This window comes from Hyperolius riggenbachi, chromosome 2 (genome assembly GCF_040937935.1).
Source record: "Hyperolius riggenbachi isolate aHypRig1 chromosome 2, aHypRig1.pri, whole genome shotgun sequence".
Classification (NCBI taxonomy): domain Eukaryota; kingdom Metazoa; phylum Chordata; class Amphibia; order Anura; family Hyperoliidae; genus Hyperolius; species Hyperolius riggenbachi.
The window spans coordinates 286,360,548-286,387,085 of NC_090647.1; positions in this window are offsets into that span (position 1 = coordinate 286,360,548).

Here is a 26,538-nt window from a genome sequence, read left to right on the forward strand (position 1 = left end):
TTTTCATCTTCTATTTAAAATAACTTTTCAGCATTTTGCAAATGAAAAAGTATCAAGAAATGGTAGATAAAGTACTGCCAAAATTATTTTGTGTATTTTCATGTTAGCTGGGGGTATAAAAGGCATTTTATTGACAAGTTGTGAAAATGGAAAAAGGTATTCCAATTGTTATGCAATCTTGCAATAAATCCTGCAATAAATATATGAGCTGGTAACCATGGGCAGTTCTTCCATACAGTGCCAAGAACAAACAGTGACTATTTTGACTCCTGAAAGGAGTAATGAAGCATGCACATTTAGGCTCACTTACTGTTACTGTGTGGATAAACTTGACCTTAACTTCCCCAGAATACCATTGGGGACTTGAGGGGGTCTTTCCTTCAGCACTATATTTTACAGGGTCTGCAGTTCTACATTGTGTCATAACAATTCAACAGAGAAGACTTAGCGCTGCCAGCCAGCACTGAACAGGTAATGGTCATCAAAACTAGCCAATACGGAGTATCCTGGCTTTTTACCTGTGTTTGCTGCCTCCATCTGCTGTCCTCATTACCCCCCCCCCCCCTTTCAAATAAAACTGTGAGAACTCTTTCACTGTTGGGAATCATTTTATTAAATAAAAGCCCACCCCTCTCCTGCTTCAACTGCTGCAGGCTACATGAGCAGGCTTCCATGTGACAAGCATTTTAAAAAAAACTGCTGGCTTGCCTAAGTCCACGTTCAGTTTCCCATATTGTAATGTACTAAACAATGTGCATCATTTCTGGCCTACAGAAGTTATTTTTTATTGCTATAATATCTGTTACACATAACACATGGGCAGCTCAACAGTTGCCGGAAATTGTTGCCACAATAGGCATTCGCCCCTGTCATTTTATAAACGTGTAATCCTTGGGCTAGACATAGCCTCTGTCTAGTCACCTAATTCACAATTTAACCACTGAATGGCAAGTAATCTCTGACAAATTAGTGTCTTAGCTATCGATAAGGGGGCTATGATTTTCTTTAAACACCCTTTTCTTGGCCTAGAATCCTTATAGAAGATAAGTGCAGTACTGCAGCCACCAAAGTTCCAACATAATTGGTGGTAGTCCTGGGATCCCAAAAAGCTCATTCAAATTACATCAACATTGATTTTAATGATAATGCTCTAATTTGGTATCTTTTGAATGCAGAATTTTTTGCCCTGATCATCTGAACAACCATGGCATTGAACCGAGCAGCATCATGTTCAGGCAACATGTTCAATTTGTAATATGCTTTTTAAAATAAATACATACGGTACATAAATACATGCATATAGTGCATCTTCTGTAATGCTGTAGATAGTACTTGAATTACTGTATGAGCCTGTGGGAAAAGATTTTCTTCTTATGGAAATTATTTTGTTTATTGTAAGTGTATCTTTACCACTATCGCATCATCCACAGAGTGCAATTTAATCTAGTGTTCCTCTTGTAGATCTGTAAAAAAAAGGCAGTAAAACATCTTGATTAATGTAATTATGAAAAGAGAACTTAGGAAGAAAACCTGCCATCCATAAAGCAATCAATCCTATTTTTTGAATGTATCAGAATAATCATTTTGATACAATTAGATCTAAATTTTCAATTAAACTATTACAACTGATCTACAATGACTGCAGTTCATTAATTGCTCTTTACACAGCAATTTTAATTTGCATAGATGTGAGTCTTCTATTAGATCTAAAGTGTTATCAAATGATCATAGTTGAAACGTGCATGGGCAGCGGTAGATTAGGCTCTCTACTTAATAATAGTTGAATTCCTCCATTCTTCTGACATGAAGAAGGCAACTAAAAATAACACCTTTCCAATGAAGGACATTTAAAACAGTTTCCTTTAATGGTTCAAAGGAGTATTCCATTAAAGCCATAGCCTGAAGTATAATCAAATCCCAAAACAAGAATACATTTTCTTTTTGGCCGTCTGATTTTTTTTTGATAACTTTGAAAAATCTGATAAATAGTTAGGAGGACAAGGCTTCACTCAGGAAGACAAGACTGGCTATTTTGAAAAAGGAGGTCCTGTCTCAGAGCCCCTGATGAGTCATTAGTGACGAAACGCATTGGGCAGAGCTACTCCCACGTGACCGGCAGTGGATGCGGCGTGACGAACGCGGAGGATTCTAGGCAGCGTGTGTAGAAGCGACACCAGGGACTCGCCTATACATATATACAAAGCACTATATCTCCGATGTTTGTGAGTGCAAATCCTTTCTTTTATACGTTTAATAAATGTTTTTACACTATATGAAGCTGTTTTAGTTTTAGTGATTGCTGAAGTGCTGGGAGTCTATGCGTTCCCCCATAAGCGATTGAATCCTACCTCCGGAGATATTGGAGGCCAATAGGGTGAGTGCGGGCACATTGGGGGAGTGTGTCCTTGCACGGAACACGGTGGAGGTGGATCTGGTCACCAGAGGTGGAGGGGAAAGATCGTTTTAGCTGATCGCGCTATGATTCCCTTGTTCTTTTCTTTTACATGTTTAATGTGATGGCTCACACTGGAGGACTTATATGATATCCTGGAATGTCCATAATCCCGGTTTTCTGACTCTTGGGTGACGACGATACAGGACTTATGTGGATGGTGACATTGAATCTATTTATTCCTTCAGAGTATGAACTTTGAGCGCGGTCATTTTTGATTTGTTCTAGACACCTTGCATTGATACTGGCAGTTGTGATCAGCGCACTGCATTGTTACATGTTATATCCATAAGCGCATATTTTGTGTTTTTTTATGAGCAGAGAGTGCATGGCAATTTCACAGCTACTTACAGCAATGATGTAGAATGCATTAGGAAATTACCACAACTTGCATTACCTAGGTAACATACAGTAGGTTGCACTAATTGCTTAACGCACAATGGGCAGTCAGGCTAAGTAACTGTAAAGTGTCTTGTACATGGCCCTTTTAACAATATTTAGTGAATATGGCCCTTAGCTATTTTTACCAAGTCAGTATACAGCTTGTTTTTCAGATTATTAAATCCCACCAACATTTATTTTTTGCTAGATAGAATTTAGAAAGGGTTACAGTATCATTAATTAATTTGTTAATGTGTCTCTGAAGGCAATTTTTGTTTGTTTGTTAGGTTTGACCCCTATCATTTACTTCCATTTGACACCATAGGGTTGATTCACAAAGTTTTTCTCTAGTCTTTTCTCACCTTGCTTATTTTCCACCTCAACTACGAGGAGAGATAATTTATGAGGTAAACAGATAATGGGAGCTACTTCATGAGATAAACAGATAATGGGAACTACTTCATGAGCTAGAAAAACATAGAGAAAGATAAATATTGAGTTAAATCAGATAAGAAGTTAAGAAGAGAGGCAAGATCATTCATAATATATGTATTGTGAATTAACCCCAATGTAACCATCACCATGGCAACCCCCGCTCCATCACCTCACTGGGTTCCACAGAATACTTGACCTAGTCTCTCCACAGGATTTACATCCACCCTCCGTCCTTATCATCTAAAGCTAGTGATGTTTTTATTAGTTTCTTCTGTCTATAGGTCTTTTAGTTATCAGCTCAGGGCTGCACCTGCAACTTCCTGTTTACGTTAACTACCTTTAGCATTTTTAAAGCCTGTGTAGAGAGTGTTTGCCTCTCTCCCTCTGTTCCCCCACCTAACATGATGAAATCCCCCCATGCCCCTTAAAATTTCCCAGAAGGCTCCAGTGGCAGTGATGACATCATGCTAAGACTGTCATCTGGGTTCCTTCTGTCTGCTGGAATAAGGCTAACTCATTACAGCAGCCCTTTCACTGCTACTAGGGGGGAGCCTTGGTAATTACAGAAGCTGAGCACACTTTCAGAAGGGGTTTGTGTCTGCAGCAAAGGGAGTGCAGCATTGTAGAAAATAGTGTGGATTTTTGGGATGCACAAAGGGATATTATGGGAGTTGGTATTGCAGACTTGCCACAACATTTCCATCCCTTTCTTCCCTGTTGGATAGAAATGTAGCCCAGATATAGTTCAGTACAAGGTAGCGATAGGCAGTCTACTAGTAAAGGAAAGGAGTGGGGGAGTTAACTGACTATCAAGGATAAAACTCACCATAAATGAGACTATAGGAGAATTTTGGGGTTGGGGGTGATCTTAAGGTTGTGTAGAAAGACAAGGGGGAGAGGAAAAACATACTGTATTTTCTGGCGTATAAGACGACTGGGTGTATAAGACGACCCCCCAACTTTTCCAGTTAAAATATAGAGTTTGGTATATATTCACCGTATACGACTACCCCTCTTGCTACGCACACCAAATAAAAAGTAAAAAACCATCAGATTTGATTTCAATAAAGTACCAGTAATTTTAATACAAATGCTTATGACATTCAGGTACTTAGCAGGAAAACTGTCACTTATAAACATAAGGAAAAAGCAAACATGAACATGAAACAGTGACTGTCTAAAGCTGAAAGGATGCATAAGCTGCCTGCTGTTTGTTTTCTAAACGGTCAATCAAACTGAAACTGATGTAGAAACTGGAACTGATGTAGGAACTGGAACTGATTTAGGAACTGGAACTGATGTAGGAACTGGAACTGATGTAGGAGGAACATAACAACCAATAGAGAGAGAGCAAGTGCCGGGTAAGTCCCTAGTGAGTTAGCAACGCCCATCATAACTGCAAGCGACCTTTTTGCTTGTGTGACAGTTTTCCTTTAAAAGCCTTCAAAATCATCCTGTTCATCATCTGATATCATAAATACATCAATGACATCTTGTGGTACATTTGTAAGGCAGTCATCGTATGGATTGAACTCCGTATCAGATGGTGTGGTCTCATCTTCGTCTGTGGTCTCAGCTTCCTCTTCATCTTGCCACAAGTAGTCGTACCATCCAATGAATTTGATATGCCACACTTCTTGAAAGACTTGATTACTGTTTCTGCATCAATATCATTCCAGGCTTTTATTTTAGTTTACAAAAGGTCTTTATTGAAATAAAGTCATCAACAGAGCATAGTATAATATAAAACTTTTGAAGTAACAAAATAATAAGCAATCGTAGCTTACAGTGTAATAAGATGACAAAATAACACCAAAACAAACAAACAGAACATCTAACGGTTTTTGCTCCATAGTACAAAAAGGCACATATTAATTAAAACATTGCCGAAACTTTGGTTCCCAATACAGCACATATAAAATTAAGCAGGAGAGGAGTTAGACTTATATTCCAACCAGGCGGACCATCTGTTTTGAAAGCTGTCATATGAAGAGGAAATGACACTAGCTAATCTATCTGATTCCATAATAAGATTCAATCTTTGTTCAAATAATGAAAAAGGTAGAGTATGTTGCTTCCAATTGTAGGCGATGACCCATTGGGCAGCTAGCAGACAAGCATTATATAACCTTCTGGAGGTCTTAGGGATAGTAGGGGCATTAGCATATAGCAGAGCTTGGGCCGGGGAGCTAGAGACCGTTATTTGAGTGATATTGTGAAACAGGGCCCAAATTTCAGCCCAAAAGGATTGGGCAACCGTACAGTCCCAAAAGATATGGGTTAATGTACCTCTCCCCCCACATCCTCTAAAACATAATGAAGAGTGAGTGGGGAAGATCTTATGCAGTTTAACCGGTGTATTATACCATCTCATAATTAATTTAAAGGCTGTTTCCCTTAAGCAGGGGGATGGGGAGGATTTTAATATTCTGTCATAAATGAGCATACATTGGTTTTCAGTAAGAGTGATCCCCAATTCCCCCTCCCAATCCAATATATATTTTGGTTTAGCTTCAATACCGGCTGTGATTAAATCCTCATAAATAGAGGAGATAAGTCCCTTACTTAGGACATCCCCCCTACATAATCTATCATAAAGTGAGGGGGGGTCAACCCTTTTGCCAAGGCTCTCTGGGCGCAAAAAATGCCTGATCTGTAGATACCGAAAAAATTCTGACCTAGGAATATCCTTGGTGAATCTAAGCTGTTCAAAAGAGACAAAAATATCAGAGATCCAGAATTTTTTGGCATAATGCATGCCATTATCTTCCCACCATTTAAATGAGCCCGGATTTTCAAAAGCTGGGAGGAAATCTGTATTACCAATTAAGGGGATAACTGAGATTTTTGGAGGGGACTGCCCAAACCTGCGCCACCATAAAGATATCCCATGAGAGACCACTTTATTGTACTTTGAAAGGTATTTAGAAAGGTTCTTACTAGAGGGCAGTAAAGAGTGGAGGTTATAAGGGCCAATTGCATCCTTTTCAAAAGCTACCCACAGAGGGGGTTCCTGTATGGAATACCAACTACCCAACTGAGCGAACTGTGAGGCGAGATAGTAGGACCATAGGTCAGGTAGACCCATCCCTCCTAAATGTTTAGGCCTTTGCAAAACTTTACGACTAACCCGAGGGGGCCGCCTATCCCAAATGAATTTTAAAATCTGCCCCTGGACTGAGTTTAAAAGGGATCTAGAAACAGGTATTGGGATCGCTCGGAACAAAAATAGGAGCCTTGGCAAAAGGGTCATTTTATAGGCCACCATACGACCAGACCAAGAAATTTTACAGGCAAGCCAGTCCTTCAAGTTGTTTAAAACCGAAGTGAACGAGGAAGGGAAATTGTATTTAAATAAGGTCTCATATGTGGATGTTAATTTTATACCCAGATAAGGGATAAAATCTAGGGACCAGTCAAACGGGAAGTTTGCCTGGTAGACCTTATATACAGCTGGGGGAAAATTGATTGGCATAGCTTTAGATTTGTGCGGACTAACTCTCAGACCTGAAAGACTGGCAAATTCCTCTAATAGATTAAGCAAGTTAGGCGTGGAGGTGAGTGGTTGAGTAATAAACATAAGAGCGTCATCTGCATACATAATTGTTTTATAAGTCGATGTACCTTTTTCATAAACTTTGATATTTGGGTTTAACTTAATGGCACATGCTAAGGGTTCCATCATCAAAGAGAAAATTAGCGGGGAAAGGGGACACCCCTGACGGGTTCCCCTCTGCATAGTAATGGAGGAGGAGTTAGCTCCTGGGATCCTAATTATTGTTTCAGGGAGACGGTAAAGAGACTGGATCGTATTTAGCATTGTATCTGGAATACCAAAATGGTGCAAAGTAGTGTTCATATATGGCCAGAGTACCGAATCAAAAGCCTTGACCAGGTCAAGACTCAATAGAACCAATCGCTCCCCTGTTAACCAGGCGTCCTGTATGATATTGATGGCCAGTCTAGTGTTATCAGTAAGCTGGCGTCCAGGGATAAATCCCGTTTGAGAGGGGGAAATAAGTGAATGAATTACTCTATTTAGTCTAAAGGCTAGAATTTTTGCCAGCAATTTTATGTCGTTGTTCAGGACAGAAATTGGTCTAAAATTAGTAGGTTGTGCATGGTCCAATTTAGGTTTGGGGATGAGAGACATACTGGCCAACAGCATTTCTTTGGGGAGAGGAGAACCGTTCATAACTAAGTTAAATAAGCTCTTGAGACGGGGTATAAGTATATGACTAAAGGTTTTATAATACAAAGCCGTATACCCGTCGGGGCCTGGTGATTTGGAATTTTTAAGGGATTGAATGGCCGTGCGTATCTCCTCATCAGTGATTGAATGGCCCAGAGTCTCCACCTGGTCAGCGCTCAACCTGGGCAATGGCAACGCATCCAGCCAGTCCTTGATACCCTCAGGAGAAGGAGAGGCTTCCGGGGTATAAAGTTTACTATAAAAGGACTCAAACAGTTTTACGACCTCATTCGGGTGAGAAACAAGGCGACCCCTCGAGTCTCGGAGTTTGTACACATGAGGGACTTTATATGATTGATTCAACTTACGTGCAAACATTTTTGAGTGTGAGTTGCCTAATAAAATGAACCGAGTTTTAAAACGTCTAAGTTCTTTATCAATTTGGGAATCAAAGCAGGATTCTAGTTCTTTGCGTTTAGCAATAATAGAATCTCTTAAAGAGCCCGAACTGCCGAGTATATTTCTTCTATGCAAGATATCAAGTTCTCTACTAAGTCGGGCAATCTCCGCGCTTCTAGATTTTTGCTTATGTTTGGCAATGCTTATTAAATGGCCCCTAAGGACGGCCTTATGTGCAGTCCAAAGAGTTCCCGGCGAAAGATCATCACTCTCATTGTCCTCAAAAAAATTCTCGAGAGTATTAGAGAGCTGTTCCCTCACCGAGGAGTCAGATAATAATGAGTCATTAAGCCTCCAATGAGCCAACGAATAAGGAAAGCCAAGGTGGTGAAAAGTCACCTGTAATGAAGCGTGGTCGGACCAGGAGTGCCACCTCGTCTCAACACCCGAAGAGCCCCCAATATCTACAGGGGAAACAAACATGTAATCCAGTCTACCATACACATCCCGAGCTTGAGAATAATATGTGTGCCCAATCTCACCAGGGAAGTGAGCCCTCCAGACATCCAGTAATTGGAGTTTACGTAAGCAGGAAATAAGAGTTTTAGGAAACACTCTCGTGAAAACAGTCTGTCTGCTCCTGTCCATGGAGGGACTGGACACACCATTGAAATCACCAGCTAGAATAAAGAGAGGTGAATGAAACTGTTCCATATGTTGGAACAAGGATCTGTAAAACTGCGCTTGAGAGCTTTGGGGCACATAGCAATTGACTAATGTAATATCCTTAGAACCTAGCCTGGCCTTAATGATAATGAAACGGCTCTGAGGATCCCTATACACCTGTATGACAGTGATAGGGGTCTTGTTATGAATGAGCACAGCTACTCCTCTCTTCTTCTTCTCAAAGGTAGTATAAAACACTCTAGAATAGGAGGGATCAAAAAAGGTTGGTGCAGAGCGATCACAAAAGTGGGTCTCCTGCAAAAAGATAAAATCTGGTTTAGATTTCTTATATTCCCTGAGGGCTTTCTTCCTCTTGTGGGGGGTATTAAAACCCCTCACGTTGTGAGAGATAAAGGTGATGGTCATTTCCAATTAAATACTGCTAAGCACCACAAACAGGTGTTAACCGTTGACCTAAGTGCAAAGAAGAAGAGAGGAGAAGCACCTCCATAGGAGTGAATATAAAATAACCAGATACTAGAAATGCATAAGAACCAATTGCACAGCAATGAACACGTACCTATAGGGAGCAAAAAAACTGTTAATACAAACATCAAATAAAAACATAACCAAGTAAGACAACCCTGTTGGAAAGTGTGGGCCTCGGCCCAGTACTGGGATTCCAGCCATAGGGTTGTGATCGTTGAATCTTTTAACCTCTGCAGCAAACAGAGCATCGTGGGGCACAACTAGACTCTCAGTGTAATATAAGCAAAACAGTACCGCACGATGGGGGGGTAGTGGGCTGACCACGTAGCATGAGAGGGTAGCCGCCAATATATAAAAAATAAGATGCAGTCAAAAAACAACAAGAGAGAAAAAAAAAAGAAAAAAGAGCCAAATCTTTTTCTCGGTGAGAATGTTATGTAGTCCTGATTATCCAGGAAAACGAAGGGATCCATTGTCCAGATAGTCCTCATGAATGAAAAAATAAGAGCATACTGGGCCAAATAGGAAAAAATATGAAGAAAAACGTAGCTGAAAGTACCTTAAGAGTCTAGTGCTTGAGAATAGGACTGGCGCTGGGATGGATCCTTGTCAGGTGAACGCTGTGAGTGTTGGGGCGAGCGTGGACGCCTTTTCAGTCCTAGCTTATATAGGATCTCTAAACCCTCCTTTGGTGTAGTAGCCAGGAAAGTAGAGCCGTTATGGGGAACTATTAATTTAAAAGGGTAACCCCACCTATAACGAATTTTGGCCTCTATGAGGACCGCAGTAACGTCCTTCATCCTTTTCCGTTTCTCCAAAGTGACCGGGGATACGTCCGGAAATATTTGGATTGATTTATCTTCATACCGCAGAGAGGGGGTATTACGAGCCGCGGACAGGATCTTTTCTTTAATAAGAAAGTCCTTAAGACATAGGATCACATCTCTAGGTGGCTGGTCTTGTCCGGGCATTGATCTCAATGCGCGATGCATCCGGTCACAGATGAAGGCCGAAGCCGGGGCCTCTGGTAAGAGAGATGAAAAAATCTTACCGACATGGAGCTCCAGATCCGTGTAGGATTCATTGAGGCCTCGTATGCGTAAGTTGTTCCGACGGTTGCGGTTGTCCAGGTCCTCAGCTTGAACCTGGAGCTGGGTAACCGTGGATTGCAGGTCGTCATGTTCCCTTCGAAGTGTAGTATGCGCTTTAAATAAATCATCCTGGGCGGTTTCCAGCTTCTGCGTACGGGCTCCCAAGGCCGCTAGCTCCTGAGATAACGTGGTAGTGGCACGATGCAGCTCCGACTGGAACTTGGAAACAAGTTTGTTATAGATCATTTACAGGCTATCGTCCAAGTCCTTTTTAGTTAATCCCGGCGGGTGTTGAGGCCAGGCTTCTTCGGCGTCTTCTGAGATAAGAGCTGGCGAAGGGCTGGAGCGGGACTGGGCGCCATCTTGGGAAGACATGCTTGCGGAGCGGGCCCTAGTAAAATAGTCTCTCACCGATGTTTGAGCCAGAGATTTCTTATTTTTCCTCCTGTTCGACATGCACAGGCTAATTACCCAGGGGTGACAGGTATTTTGGTGTATGACGAGGTGATAATTCCCCCGGTAATCGCGGCTTTAATCAGAGGCTTAGCAGAGCTGCATGAAAGTCCGTCTCATCACTTCCGCGCCGCGCATGCGCCCCCCCCATTCCAGGCTTTTATGACAAACTGGCACAAGACATCCAACTGTGGAGCACGCATGTTTCCTCCTTTTGTGAATGATTTTTCACCGCTAACCATCCACTCATTCCACTGTTCTCGAATGCGACCCTTAAACGGCTTGTTTGGGCATACATCCAGTGGCTGTACCAATGATGTCAATCCTCCAGGAATAACTGCTGCATCTGTATTTAGTCTTGAAAGCCATTGCTTGGTGGTGGGAGTTAAATGAGCCTTGAACATATCCCACACCAGTAGACTACGTTTTTTAATAAGTCCACCTGGTCGCCTGCTCCATACATTTTCAAGCCATAGCTTTACCCCTTCCTCATCCATCCAGCCTTTTTCATTCACATGTACAAAACAGCCAACAGGAAACTTGAGTTTTGGCATTGTTTTTCTTTTTAAAATTATCATTGGACGCAGTTTGGCACCATCAGCTGTGCATCCTAGTACCACTGTAAAACTGGTCTTCTCATGTCCTGTTGTTTTAATTAAAATAGTTTTTTCACCTTTTTGATGGATAGTTTTATTTCCAACCATGTCAAAATTCATTGTAGTTTCATCCATATTTCCAATACTACTTAAGGCATAGCCATGTTTAGTGCGCTGTTGTATTACGTATCGATGGAAACTAGCTACTTTGCTTTCAAGATCTGCAGGTAACTTCTGGGCAAGTTTTGTCTTTTGCCTCAGTACCAGACCAGGATATAGTGGCCTTAAATCCATTAGAGATGTCGCGAACCTCCGATTTTCGGTTCGCGAACCGGGTTCGCGACCTTCCGCAGAAGGTTCGGTTCGCGGAAAAATTCACGAACCGCAATAGACTTCAATGGGGAGGCGAACTTTGAAAAATAGAAAAAATTATGCTGGCCACAAAAGTGATGGAAAAGATGTTTCAAGGGGTCTAACACCTGGAGGGGGGCATGGCGGAGTGGGATACATGCCAAAAGTCCCGGTGAAAAATCTGGATGTGACGCAAAGCAGCGTTTTAAGGGCAGAAATCACATTGAATGCTAAATTGCAGGCCTAACGTGCTTTCAAACATCTTGCATGTGTATACATCAAACAGGGAGTGTAATTAGAGTACTGCTTCACACTGACACACCAAACTCACTGTGTAACGCACCGCAAACAGCTGTTTGTGTAGTGACGGCCATGCTGGACTACTGCGCAACATGGCGTGATTGCTCTTCCTCACTCAGTGATGTCAGGTAATGTGTGACTTCCTTCTCAACTTTCCATGGCATTGTTAAAGCTTACATTTTGTTTTTAATTTACATTTTCTACTTGCTGTGTACTTGTTCAGTACCGCTACAATGAGAATCCTGTGGAGGCGGGCAAGTCTGCCATTGTGACCCCGGGTAATGGCCGGGGAATGAGAGGTTTTAATCCAGTGTGGAGCCTGAGCAACGGCTACCACTACACATCCAAGGAGGGCAGCGGGCAGGCATGCACGCCCGCTCGCCCCGAGGTAGTGACCAAAAATAACAATACAGGAGGAGGACTTTCGAGGCCCTGCTGTGTATTTGAAATGAATGTACTTTAAATCCTTTAACGAGAACCAGTTATGGCGGGCAAAGATGACACCACATTCCTTTCACGAGAATCATATGGAGGCGGGCAAGTCTGTCATTTGTGACCCCGGGTAATGGCCGGGGAATGAGGGATGGAATCCGGTGTGGAGCCTGAGAAACGGCTACCACTACACATCCAAGGAGGGCAGCAGGTAGGCATGCACGCCCGCCCCGAGGTAGTGACCAAAAATAACAATACAGGAGGCGGACTTTCGAGGCCCTGCTGTGTATTTGAAATGAATGTACTTTAAATCCTTTAACGAGAACCAGTTATGGCGGGCAAAGATGACACCACATTCCTTTCACGAGAATCATATGGAGGCGGGCAAGTCTGTCATTTGTGACCCCGGGTAATGGCCGGGGAATGAGGGATGGAATCCGGTGTGAAGCCTGAGAAACGGCTACCACTACACATCCAAGGAGGGCAGCAGGTAGGCATGCACGCCCGCCCCGAGGTAGTGACCAAAAATAACAATACAGGAGGCGGACTTTCGAGGCCCTGCTGTGTATTTGAAATGAATTAACTTTAAATCCTTTAACGGGAATCCGTTATGGAGGGCAAGTCTGCCATTGTCACCGCGGGGAATGAAGGTTGGATTGCGGCCCGAAGTGGGAGCCTGCTGAGACCCATGCTGTAGCTGCCCTGACCGTGCTTTGCCGACCAGGCATCTGTGGTCAGATGGACCCTTGAGCCAGCGGAAGACAAACCAAGTCGAAAGCATTTGCCAAGAATGTTTTACGGAGGGCAAGTTTTTTTGCCCTTTTTTTAATTTTTTTGAAAATGATAGATGGTTGTATTTTTAAATTGTTTGAAAGTTTAAATGGTTGTATTTTTAAATTGTTTGAAAGTTTAGATGGTTGTATTTTTAAATTGTTTGAAAGTTTAGATGGTTGTATTTTTAAATTGTTTAAAAGTGTATCCATTCTTCCTCCCCCCAGCCACGAACAATACCATGGGAACGTGGAGCAGCAGAAGCCCCCTGTGACGGCTGCCATGGTTGTTCTCCGCTGCTTGTCTTTTGAGGGGTGCTTCTTTTCCTCAGGTGTTCTTGCCATAGCTGTTTGTGCCTTCTCTCCAGGTGCCTTCGTAAAGCACTTGTCCCTACGTGACAGTTGGCCTTTCCACGGCTCAATTTTTGCTGGCAGAGACAACAGATGGCTTTGCTCCGATCTGAGACACACACGTGAAAAAATTTCCAAACCGCTGAGCCCCCCTGGGCTGATGGTGCTACGGTGGCATCAGCAGCTGACGTTGAAGGGCATGTTGGCTGTCTGGCCATAGCTGGCGATACATGGCGCCGGACACTGCCCCCAGCTGATTCTGAGGATGAGCTCCCTCTTGTATTGCGTTCCGGAGTTGGAGCCTGATCAACGTCTACCACCACACATCCAGGCAAGGAGGGAAGCAGGCAGGCATGCACGCCCGCCCCGAGGTAGTGACCAAAAATAACAATACAGGACTCAGGAGGACCTTTTGCGGCCCTAATTGAAATGAACTAACTTTAAATCCTTTAACGGGAATCCGTTATGGAGGGCAAGTCTGCCATTGTCACCGCGGGGAATGAAGGTTGGATTCCGGCCCGAAGTGGGAGCCTGCTGAGACCCATGCTGTAGCTGCCCTGACCGTGCTTTGCCGACCAGGCATCTGTGGTCAGATGGACCCTTGAGCCAGCGGAAGACAAACCAAGTCGAAAGCATTTGCCAAGAATGTTTTACGGAGGGCAAGTTTTTTTGCCCTTTTTTAAAAATTTTTGAAAATGATAGATGGTTGTATTTTTAAATTGTTTGAAAGTTTAGATGGTTGTATTTTTAAATTGTTTGAAAGTTTAGATGGTTGTATTTTTAAATTGTTTGAAAGTGTATCTATTCAAGTGCAAGTTATGCACTGACTGCCAGGTATAATGTGCAGTCACAGATGCAGTGAAAGGTATGCAGTGACTGCAAACAGCCGTTTGTGTAGTGACGGCCGTGCTGGACTGGTGCGCACCGTGACGAGAGTGCAGGTGATGGTGGCTTTTTAGCCCATATGCTTGCCCGCTGATGTAGCTGAATGACAGAACAGTGACTTTCCAGCTGATCAAATTTGGTCTGACCACAATGAAGCAACAACCTTAATATCTTTTGTGTGCCACCCCCACCCGAGACACTCAAATAGCCAGCAGTCATTGCTTCATTGTGATGCGCAAGCCCCTTCACCGCGGCAAGGTAATGATCACGAAGGGGGATGGGCACATGTACACGCACCAGAAAAATTAGTGTAGCGGCCGCTGCTAGCAGCGGCCTTAAAAATTCAGGAATCCGCCTAGAGTCCTGGACCCTGTTGGTAGTGGCGGAGAAGGCAGTCAAGCGGCCTGCAGGCAGAGATGCTGTGTGTGGGGAGTGGACTGACTTAGTCTTCGGTCGTGCAGTAGCCCTCCGTGATCCATTCCTCATTCATTTTGATAAAGGTCAGGTACTGAACACTGTCGTGACTTAGGCGACTTCTCTTCTCAGTAACTATGACTCCAGCTGCACTGAAGGTCCTTTCTGACAGGACGCTTGCGGCAGGGCAAGAGAGAAGTTGTATGGCAAATTGGGACAGCTCTGGCCACAGATCAAGCCTGCGCAACCAGTAGTCCAAGGGTTCATCGTCGCTTTTCGCAGAGTCTACATCCACACTCAAGGCCAGGTAGTCGGCTACCTGCCAGTCCAGGCGTTGGTGGAGGGTGGATCCGGAAGGACTATGGCGAGGAGTTGGACTAAAGAACATCCGCATGTCCGACATCACCCTGAGATCGCTGGAGCATCCTGTTCTTGCCTGCGTGGACTTGGGAGGAGGAGGGTTACTGCCAGTGGTACCTTGATTGCGTTGTGCAGCCACATCACCCTTAAAGCATCATCGACAGCTTGTTCTGCAAGTGTTGCATCCTTTCCGCCTTTTGTTGAGTTGGTAAGAGGTCCGCCACTTTGTGCCTGTACCGAGGGTCTAGTAGCGTGGCCACCCAGTACAGGTCATTCGTCTTGAGTTTTTTGATACGGGGGTCCCTCAACAGGCTGGACAACATGAAAGAGGACATCTGCACAAAGCTGGATGCAGAGGTACTCTCCATCTCCTCTTGCTCTTCCTCAGTGACGGGATGCAACTCCTCTTCCTCCCCCCAGCCACGAACAATACCACAGGAACGTGTAGCAGCAGAAGCCCCCTGTGATGGCTGCCGCGGTTGTTCTCCTTCCGCCGCCTCTTCCTCCTCCACAGAAACACCTTCCTCATCATCACCATCATCAGAGTCTGACTCCTCTCCTTCCCCACACGACTCCTCTTCTTCCTCCTCCTCCCCCCTCTGTGCTGCCGCCGGTGTTGTGGAAACATCGGGTTTGTGTGTAAATGGCTCCAATGAATCCTGCTGCCCTAACTCTTCTTGTTCACGCTCCTCCACAGCTGTATCCACCACTCTACGCACGGCACGCTCCAGGAAGTAGGCGTAGGGGATCAAGTCGCTGATGGTGCCCTCATCGCGACTCACCAGTTTGGTCACCTCCTCAAAGGGCTCCATGACCCTGCATGCATTTCGCATCAGTGTCCAGTTGTTGGGCCACAACATCCCCATCCTCCCACATTGTGTCCTTGTACTGTAATGATACAGGTAGTGTGTGACGGCTTTCTCCTGGTCTAGCAGGCGAGAGAACATCAGCAGGGTGGAATTCCAGCGAGTCGGGCTATCGCAAATCAGGCGTCTCACCGGCAAGTTGTTTCTACGCTGAATCTCTGCAAAGCGTGCCATGGCCTTGTAAGAGCGCCTGAAATGCTCACACAACTTCCTAGCCTGCTTCAGGACGTCCTCTAAGCCTGGGTACTTGGACACAAATCTTTGCACGACCAGATTAAGCACATGTGCCATGCAGGGTATGTGTGTCAGCTTTCCCAAATTCAACGCAGCAATGAGATTGCTGCCATTGTCACACACCACGTTGCCGATCTCAAGCTTGTGCGGGGTCAGCCATTGCTCCACCTGTTTGTTAAGAGCAGCCAGGAGAGCTGCTCCAGTGTGACTCTCCGCTTTCAGGCAAGACATGTCTAACACTGCATGACACCATCGCACCTGGCATGCAGCATAGGCCCTGGGGTGCTGGGGCTGTGTAGCTGGGGAGGAGATGGCGGCACCAGCCAAGGAGGAGGAGGAGGAGGATGACGACAGCGAAGCGGTGATAGCAGGTGGAGAGGAGGTGGCTAGAGGCCTGCCTGCAAGCCATGGAGGTGTGACAAGTCGGTCCGCTGCGCAGCCACGTACTCCCTGCTTGCTGCCATCGGTCACCAGGTTGACCCAATGGGCTGTGTATGTAATGTAGTGGCCCTGCCCGTGCTTGGCAGACCAGGCATCCGTGGTCAGGTGGACCCTTGACCCAACGCTGTGTGCCAGAGATGACACCACTTGCCTCTCAACTGCACGGTACAGTTTGGGTATGGCCTTTTGAGAAAAATAATTGCGGCCTGGTATCTTCCACTGCGGTGTACCAATGGCCACAAACTTACGGAAAGCCTCTGACTCCACCAGCTTGTATGGTAATAGCTGGCGAGCTAATAGTTCCGCCACGCCAGCTGTCAGACGCCGGGCAAGAGGGTGACTGGCAGACATTTGCTTCTTCCGCTCAAATACTTCCTTCACGGACAGCTGGGTACTGCTGTGGGCAGAGGAGAAGGGAAGAGGCGGTGTGGAGGAGGGTGGCTGTGAAGGTGCAAGGGAGAAAGTGGATGAAGACGATGCACCTGAAGGAGGAAGAGGAGAAGGAGTTTGGCTTGTCTTTTGAGGAGTGCTGCTTTTACTCAGGTGTTCTTGCCATAGCTGTTTGTGCCTTCTCTCCAGGTGCCTTCGTAAGGCACTTGTCCCTACGTGAGAGATGGCCTTTCCACGGCTCAATTTTTGCTGGCAGAGACAACAGATGGCTTTGCTCCGATCTGAGACATACACGTGAAAAAATTTCCAAACCGCTGAGCCCCCCTGGGGTGATGGCGCTACGGTGGCATCAGCAGCAGCTGACGTTGAAGGGCATGTGTGCTCCCTGGCCATAGCTGGCGATACATGGCACCGAACACTGCCCCCAGCTGTTTCTGAGGACGAGCTCCCTCTGCTTCTATCATGGAGTCGTCTCCTCCTACTCCTCTCTGACTCCTCCTCTGAACTGTCCCCCTGGTCATCTCCTCTACCGGGAACATATGTGGTATCCGTATAATCGTCATCATAATCCTCCTGGCCAGCTGCGCTTTCCTCAGACACCTCCTCAAGTGCACCAACTTCAGGTGGTCCACCATCATCCCCATCCACACACGTTGCGTCCATACTATCGCCACCTAACTCAGACGTATGAGGTGGTGTACCTGCGCCTTCTTGTTGTTGTTGCAGTAGTGGCTGGGAATCAGTAATTTCACCACCACCACCAAATAACTCCTGCGAAGTGTCAAATGCAGCGGATGTGGTGCTTGTTGTAGTGCTGGTGGCTGCGGGAGATGAGGTGTTCTGTGTTAAATACTCAATCACCTCCTCACGATTTTGGGAAGTGATGGCACGTGCCTTCTTCTGAGCACTGTATTTTGGGGCAGGTCCACATGAAATCACAGCAACACCACCTCGCACAGCCACAGACCTGCCGGTGCCTGGTGGCCTTCCTCTGGGTCTGCCTCTACCTCTTCCTCTACCTGGTTTGTCCATTTTGTCCATCTCGGGGGTATGCTAGCTATATGCAGTGAGGTGGGTTCTCACTCAACACAACAGGTAGTTAGATGCAGTGAGGTGGCCAGGTGGGTTCACACTCAACACAACAGGTAGTTAAATGCAGTGAGCTGGGTTCACTCAACAGTAAAGGTACTTAAGATGCAGTGAGGTGGGTTCTCACTCAACACAACAGGTAGTTAGATGCAGTGAGGTGGCCAGGTGGGTTCACACTCAACACAACAGGTAGTTAGATGCAGTGAGCTGGGTTCACTCAACAGTAAAGGTACTTAAGATGCAGTGAGGTGGGTTCTCACTCAACACAACAGGTAGTTAGATGCAGTGAGGTGGCCAGGTGGGTTCACACTCAACACAACAGGTAATTAGATGCAGTGAGCTGGGTTCACTCAACACAAGGCTAGGTATATGCAGTGATGAGGTGGGTTAAGTAAACACAACAGGTACTGGGTAGTTAGATGCAGTGAGCTGGGTTCACTCAACACAACGCTAGGTATATGCAGTGATGATGTGGGTTAAGTAAACACAACAGGTACTGGGTAGTTAGATGCAGTGAGCTGGGTCCACTGAACAGTATACAGTAAAGGTACTTAAGATGCAGTGAGGTGGGTTCTCACTCAACACAACAGGTAGTTAGACTTAGATGCAGTGAGCTGGGTTCACTCAACACAACGCTAGGTATATGCAGTGATGAGGTGGGTTAAGTAAACACAACAGGTACTGGGTAGTTAGATGCAGTGAGCTGGGTTCACTCAACACAAAGCTAGGTATATGCAGTGATGAGGTGGGTTAAGTAAACACAACAGGTACTGGGGTATATGCAGTACTGGGTAGTACAATGTGCAGCTCCCTGTCACACACACAGGCAGTCAGTCACTGAATGTGCTGGGCTGCTGGCAGTGGCACACACACTATCAATTAGCAAGGCTGTGCATGCAACAAAAGTGTCAGAAAAAAAAAATGTACAGGTTGAGCTCTGAAAAGAGCTGTTGCTGGGTGCTTTAAAAGCAATATTAATCAGTCAGGAACAAGCAAAGCAGCCTAGAACCTAACTAATCTGTCCCTAAGAGAAAAAGTCTGCAGCAGCTGTCCCTTTCCTCTCTCTAGCAGGCAGAGCCGGGACAAGGTCCTCCAGCACCCAAGGCTGAGACAGCAAAGTGCGCCCCTCCATCCCTGCCACCCCAGCCATCACACACGGATTGCTATTAGACTAAGAGGCGCCACAGGGCCCACAACCTCACCAACATCTTAATATCTAGTTATCTGGCTTGCAGTCACTGCCATGTATCCCCTTTTATTATTTCTTTCTGCTTCAAACACAATTAGGAATGACAGCTGAATGAATTCTGCGCCCCCTCCTACACTGCGCCCTGAGGCTGGAGCCTCTCCAGCCTATGCCTCAGCCCGGCCCTGCTAGCAGGCACACGAGTGACTGTAATGGCCGCCGGAGGCTGCCTTATATAAGGGGGGGTGGGGCTCCAGGGCTTACTGTAGCCTGAATGGCTACAATGTGCCTGCTGACTGTGATACAGAGGGTCAAAGTTGACCCTCATAGTGCATTATGGGGCGAATCGAACTTCCGGAAAAGTTTGCCTGGCGCAGGCGAACGCGAACCCACAATGTTCGCCTGGAACCGTTCGCCGGCGAACCGTTCGGTACACCTCTAAAATCTATTGCTGTGATCTGGGTTAGATTTTGCCCACTGAAGTGCAAACAAACGCATTTGATTTCGTGTCACTGCATAGCCATTTTGACGATGTTCATTCACCATGTCTGCTACATGTTTTTCAAGTTCTGGCCAATGTGGGGTCCCTCTTCTTAATGCACACTTACCCCTTGGCATACTCTTTAACCAGCTGAGCGGTCTGGACGAGCTCAGCTCGTCCAACACCGCCAGCGGCTGCCGCTCAGGCCCTGCTGGGCCGATTTTAATGAAATAAAAAGCAGCACACGCAGCCGGCACTTTGCCAGCCGCGTGTGCTGCCTGATCGCCGCCGCTCTGCGGCGATTCGCCGCGAGCAGCGGCGAAAGAGGGTCCCCCCAGCCGCCTGAGCCCAGCGTAGCCGGAACAAAAAGTTCCGGCCAGCGCTAAGGGCTGGATCGGAGGCGGCTGACGTCAGGACGTCGGCTGACGTCGATGATGTCACTCCGCTCGTCGCTATGGCGACGATATAAGCAAAACAAGGAAGGCCGCTCATTGCGGCCTTCCTTGTTTATTCTGGGCGCCGGAGGCGATCGGAAGATCGCCTCCGGAGCGCCCTCTAGTGGGCTTTCATGCAGCCAACTTTCAGTTGGCTGCATGAAATAGTTTTTTTTTTATTTAAAAAAAACCCTCCCGCAGCCACCCTGGCGATTTAATCAGAACGCCAGGGTGGTTAAAGCTTTTTCCTTAGTTTTCCAGTCCTGAACCATCTTTTCAGTTACTCCATACTGTCTTGCAGCAGCGCAGTTATTATGTTCCAAGGCAAAGTTTACAACTTTAAGTTTGAAACGGGCTTCATACTTCTTTCTCCTTGCTGGAGCCATGATGGGGTTTTCACTGCTGGACATTTCTATACTGTACTGGTGTTATTGTATGAACAGGTACAGATTGTAAATGGCCACAGCTTTGCTCTGCACACTGAGTTTAGTTCTATAACAGTGTGGGTGTGTGCAGCCCAACCCCCTTTCAGAGAACTGCAATCTGGGACACAGGAAGTTCCTCCCAGCTCAGTGTGTGTATGTGTTCCAGGGCATTCTGACCAAGCAGCAGTGCCTTCATGAAGAAACAGACATAATACCCCTTAAAGTTTGACATCCCTTGGTTAATCGGAGCAAGGTACATTGCAGTTAATACCTGTTCACATGCTTATTGCATCTTGTTTGATTGTTAGCTCTGTATTGATAACTGTTCCATGTATGTTTTGTTTGCAGTTTTCACGGTGCTCAACTACTGTATGGAAATGATTAAAAATTAAACAAAAAGCACCAGTCTAGAGACTCTCTGCATAATTACTGAAGCCAAGGGCTGTTACAGTGAAAACTTGTCGCTACATCTGAGTCTGCATATAAAGAGCACCTGAAGATAAGTCACTGATTTGCATTTAGCTGCATGAGATATTAAGAATGTTGTCTGCTGCAGAGGAATCAGAGAAGACTGCACAGGTCAGATGCAGCTCCAGGGAGAGAATTCTCACAGAGAAGGGACAGGAATTACATGACCAGGAAGTTATGAAACATGAGAGTGCATTTAACAAAGCTTATGACTCCTGGATGCAGATAGCAAAAGAGACAAGGACTAGACTAAAATCATTCTGTTTACCAGAGGATCTCCACACAATACAGCATGAAATTCAGAGCAGACATTGCAAGATTTGCCAGCATTATGAATCCTTTACACGCAGCCGCTCTACTACCCCTAATATTGTAAAGAAAATGGATGCCTGTGTGATTCTGAGTGCAGAAATGTGTGAGCTTGTAGGTAAGCGGCTAGAGACTAATAATGCAACTTATAATGATCGGCTAGAGAAAGACAGAGTAAGGATGATATTAAACAAAGATGAATATGGATCTGTTTTTGGACACACGAACACAGAAACAGTATACTCAGAGAACCATCACGAGCATCAGATGTCCACTCTAATGCCAGCTCCAAGGTCTCGAGCAAACAAGTAGATGCAGAAGCAGAGCTTGCAGCTAAAGTAGAACAAGCCAAGGCTATGGAGGAAATTCAGACTCAGGAAGCAATACTTCACAAACTGGAGAGCGAATGGAAACTAAAGGAGGCAAAATTGTTTGCAGAGTTTCAGTTAAAGCTGCAGGAAGAGAAAACAAAGCTTCAACAGCTACATACAGATAAAGAAGTCAGAAACTGTTTCTTGTCAACCTCAGCAAATCCCTCCCAGCCTTCCATCATCTGCAGAATCATCCAGCCTTGCCAAGGCACTTGCAAGTGCATTGACAATAAATCGGTTATCTCCTCCTGAATTAACTACATTTACAGGTGATCCTTTAAAGTTCATAGATTGGAAGATATCATTCATGGCTCTCATTGATCAAAGACCCATCCCTGCTTGTGAAAAGATGCTTTATCTAAAACGGTACCTTGCTGGAGAAGCACGTAAAGCTGTGGAAGGACATTTTTATAGGAACTCAGAGGAAGCATACCAGAGCGCACTGAAAGTTTTGCAAGAAAGGTATGGAAATCCATTTATTGTTCAAAAGGCATTTCGAGATAAGTTAATGAAATGGCCCAAGCTTAGTGCGTATGATCCCCTGGCAATCAGAGAGTTTGCAGACTTCCTGCACAGTTGTCTTGAGGCTATTCCCCATGTTAAAGGTCTGGCCATTCTAAATGATTGCGAGGAAAACCACAAACTGCTTAAGAAATTACCTGAGTGGATTGTACATAGGTGGAGCAGAGTTGTCACAAAGAAAATGGATGCATCAGGAGATTATCCTAGCTTTGCATGCTTCACAGAGTTCATGCAAATGGAAGCACGGGTAGCCTGCAATCCTATAGCCTCCCCTCTTATGATGAACCTCAGGACTACAGAGGAAAGATCATCTAAGAAAGCCAGTGTCTTTAACACAAGTGTTGAAATTAAGAAGGACATCCTCAAAAGTCAAGATGCGCTTGACTCAGATTTGAATCCACCTTGTTCTATTTGTATAAATGAGGAACACAATCTTGCTGTATGCCCAATCGTTGCAGCAAAAAGCCCTGAAGACAAGAAAACTTTTGAAAATTATATATGTTTTGGGTGTCTAAGAAAGGGACATATTAGCAAAAACTGCAGAAGGCGACACACTTGCGATACATGTGGTCGTCGCCACCCAACCTGCCTACATGAAGAAAAACCTGAAACATCTATAGAAGTAGCTAAAGAGGATTCTGCCCCTACGGAAGATCCTGCAAGCCATATATTCCACAAGGTAACGTCCCATGTACTGATGCAGTGCGTCACCGCCACATCTAGTATTGTTCCTGTTTTTGTATCATCAGTAGAAAAGCCCCATAGAGAGATTCTGACATATGCATTGCTGGATACACAAAGCGACTCCTCATTTATTTTACAAGATCTTGCTACAGAGTTAAATGCAAATTCTCAACCCGTTCAACTAAAGCTAAGTACAATGACCGCTGTTGACACAATTGTAACCAGTAAAAAAGTTCAGAACTTACAAATTCGAGGACTCTACTCTGGAAACCGCATCAGGTTACAGCAAGCTTACACTCGCGACTTCATTCCTGTCGACAAGTCCTACATTCCAACTGACAAGACAGCGCTGCAGTGGCCTCACCTTAGACACTTAGCAGATAAGTTACCACCACTCCAAAGCTGTGAAGTTGGAATGTTGATCGGATACAACTGCACATCAGCTCTAGCCCCATTAGAAGTCATTACAGGCCGTGAAAATGAACCTTTTGCACAAAGAACTGAGCTTGGCTGGAGTATAATAGGGTCATCTAACCCTCATTTGCATCATCAGAAAGGCCAAAGCTTTGTACATCCAGTGGTGGCAAAGGAATTACCTGTACCATCTACCTCTGACATCCTAAAAACCCTTGAAGCAGACTTCAATGAAATAAATACTGAAACAAAGTATGTATCCCAAGAAGATATCCTTTTCCTACGTCCACTTCGTGGAAACATAAAACAGAATGAAAACGAACACTATAAAATGCCCCTTTCTTTCAAGGGCAACAGTTTGCTAGTAATGCCTAACAACAAGAAACTGATTGTAGAAAGTCAAGAACTGTGCAAAGGGGGAGACCTCCATCTTTACAAATTCAACTCTGATGCAAAGGAAGTACATGACTATGTTAATCCCTCAAAGAGCAACTATTCCTAAAATTCTCAACCTAAACTTAGATGCGTCAGCAGACCGTGCCCGTGGAATTCCGCGGTTAGTAGACAATGACACCTTCACCTTTAAGATTGAACTGCAAGGCAAACCTTCAACATGTTGTGGTATCCCATCTGTACTTACTTCTGTGTATGATCCTCTTGGGTTTATTTCTCCATTCACTTTAAGTAGAAAGTGCATCCTGCAAGAGATGTGTAGAAGAAGCATTGGAAGGGATGATTTGCTCCCAGATAGCTTGCACCCACGGTGGGAGAAGTGGAAGAAAAGCCTCAGATACCTCAAGAAAATCACAATAGCCAGAAGCTATCATCCTCACGACTTCAAAAACATTGTCAGAACAGAACTTGATAATTTCTCAGATACCAGCAAAGAGGGCTACTGTAATGAAGTTCACTGCAGCTTAGTGATGACTAGAACAAGAACTGCTCCTACAACGGTTACAAGCATTCCAAGATTAGAACTTTCAGCTGCTGTGGTTGCCACCAGGATTAGTGTTATTCTAAAGGCCGACCTAGAAATGAGGATAGATAAAGAACCTTTCTGGACAGACTCACAAGTTGTGGTAGCATACCTGAAAAATGAAGTCCAAAGTTTCCACGTACTTATCACAAATTGTGTCCAGTTTACAAGAGAAACCACAGACCTCAGTCAATGGCGTTACATCGACACAAGAGAAAACCCAGATGATCCTGCCTCTAGAGGTCTTCAGGTCACTTCAACCTGGTTATCAGGACCCAAATTTCTGTGGGAACAAGAACTACATCCTACACCTTACCCCAGGCTGACCTGCCTGTCGGTGATCCTAAAGTTAGACCAGTTCATGTATTTACAACAAGAACCACTAGTCATGTGGACCTTCTCACTCAATTGAGTATATTCTCATCTTGGACAACACTCCTTGAGCTCATTGCAAGAATCCTGAGACAAACAAAGAAATTACTCAGGCCTTGTGACTTTTGTAGAACGTGAAAGAGACGCAGAAGCTGTAATTAAGTTCATCCAACACCAAGCCTTCAAACAAGGAATGTTTTTTCAAGCTCAAGTCTTCTCTATTTTCTTGACTCAGTTATTACCAGAGGACTATTTGTGTTGGTGGAAGACTAAAGAACTCATCACTCAACCAAGAAGTTGATCTTGTCCCATTACCACAATAAATTCTGCGACAAAGACCAAAACCAAACCCTAATGGAACTCGGAGCAAATGGATTTTGGGTTATTGGTGGGAGCAAGTATATTGCCAAGTTGATAAAATTGTGTGTTCTGTAGAAAATTCAGACAACCAACAGAACGAAAAAAAAAATGGCTGACATGAAAAGGCACATATATGTACATGACTTTGTGTGGTCATTTAATGCAATGTATTGAAATCATGTTTTGTTTAGGTTATAACCCACAATAACATGATTGGTGGGAGTGTAAATGGCCACAGCTTTGCTCTGCACACTGAGTTTAGTTCTATAACAGTGTGGGTGTGTGCAGCCCAACCCCCTTTCAGAGAACTGCAATCTGGGACACAGGAAGTTCCTCCCAGCTCAGTGTGTGTATGTGTTCCAGGGCATTCTGACCAAGCAGCAGTGCCTTCATGAAGAAACAGACATAATACCCCTTAAAGTTTGACATCCCTTGGTTAAGCGGAGCAAGGTACATTGCAGTTAATACCTGTTCACATGCTTATTGCATCTTGTTTGATTGTTAGCTCTGTATTGATAACTGTTCCATGTATGTTTTGTTTGCAGTTTTCACGGTGCTCAACTACTGTATGGAAATGATTAAAAATTAAACAAAAAGCACCAGTCTAGAGACTCTCTGCATAATTACTGAAGCCAAGGGCTGTTACACAGATACTAGTATGTGGTATAACAGAATACAGTCAATCACAGTGAGGTATCTTAGTGACGATTGGCTGATGGACTAAACCTACTTTTCCTCTCCCTGCCTGATTGGTCAGCACTCCCTGTCTCCAAAAGGATTGCAGCTCTCCCTGTCCCGCCTCTGCATCCCACAATCACCTCCTCTCACATTGGTAAACACACAAAACATGCCTCCAAAATCCATCTGGCCCACCCCTGTGTACACCCTCTGCACTCCACATCAAAATGATACATACTGGGTGCTGCCTCTCCAAGGGGGGTGGGAGGGGGGCTGTGTACTTCGTTTTTAAACTTATAATAATAATAATAATAATAATATTAACTTGCTGTCATTCCTACAAATAAGCTATTATTACATTAGCTGTTACACACAGCATTTGCTGTTGGAAGCTGTGCTAAAATCCGCGCGATGGCTGCACTGTCCCCTGCATTAGCGGCAGCTCTGTTACCAGCGCGAGCTGCTGCACTGTACCTCAAGTGATCGACTGCTCTGTCCCCTGCATTACCAGCAGCTCTATTACCAGCGCGAGCGGCTGCTCGCATGTGCCTCTGCAGGAAACCCGTCCCGCGGCTCGGTATGTTTATGTAGTGACACTCGGCAGCCTGGCACTCGGCGTACAAGACGACCCCCGACTGTGCAGAAGATTTTATAGGGTTAAAAAGCCGTCTTGTACGCCGGAAAATACGGTAATTCCAACATTGGAAAGACGTCTAGATTCTAGATATCTGTTAAAGAGTAAACAAAGTTGTATAGGCACTAAAAACAGTTAAAAACAAAAGACTCCTTAAACTGAAAGCTGGCCATGCATACATTCAGAA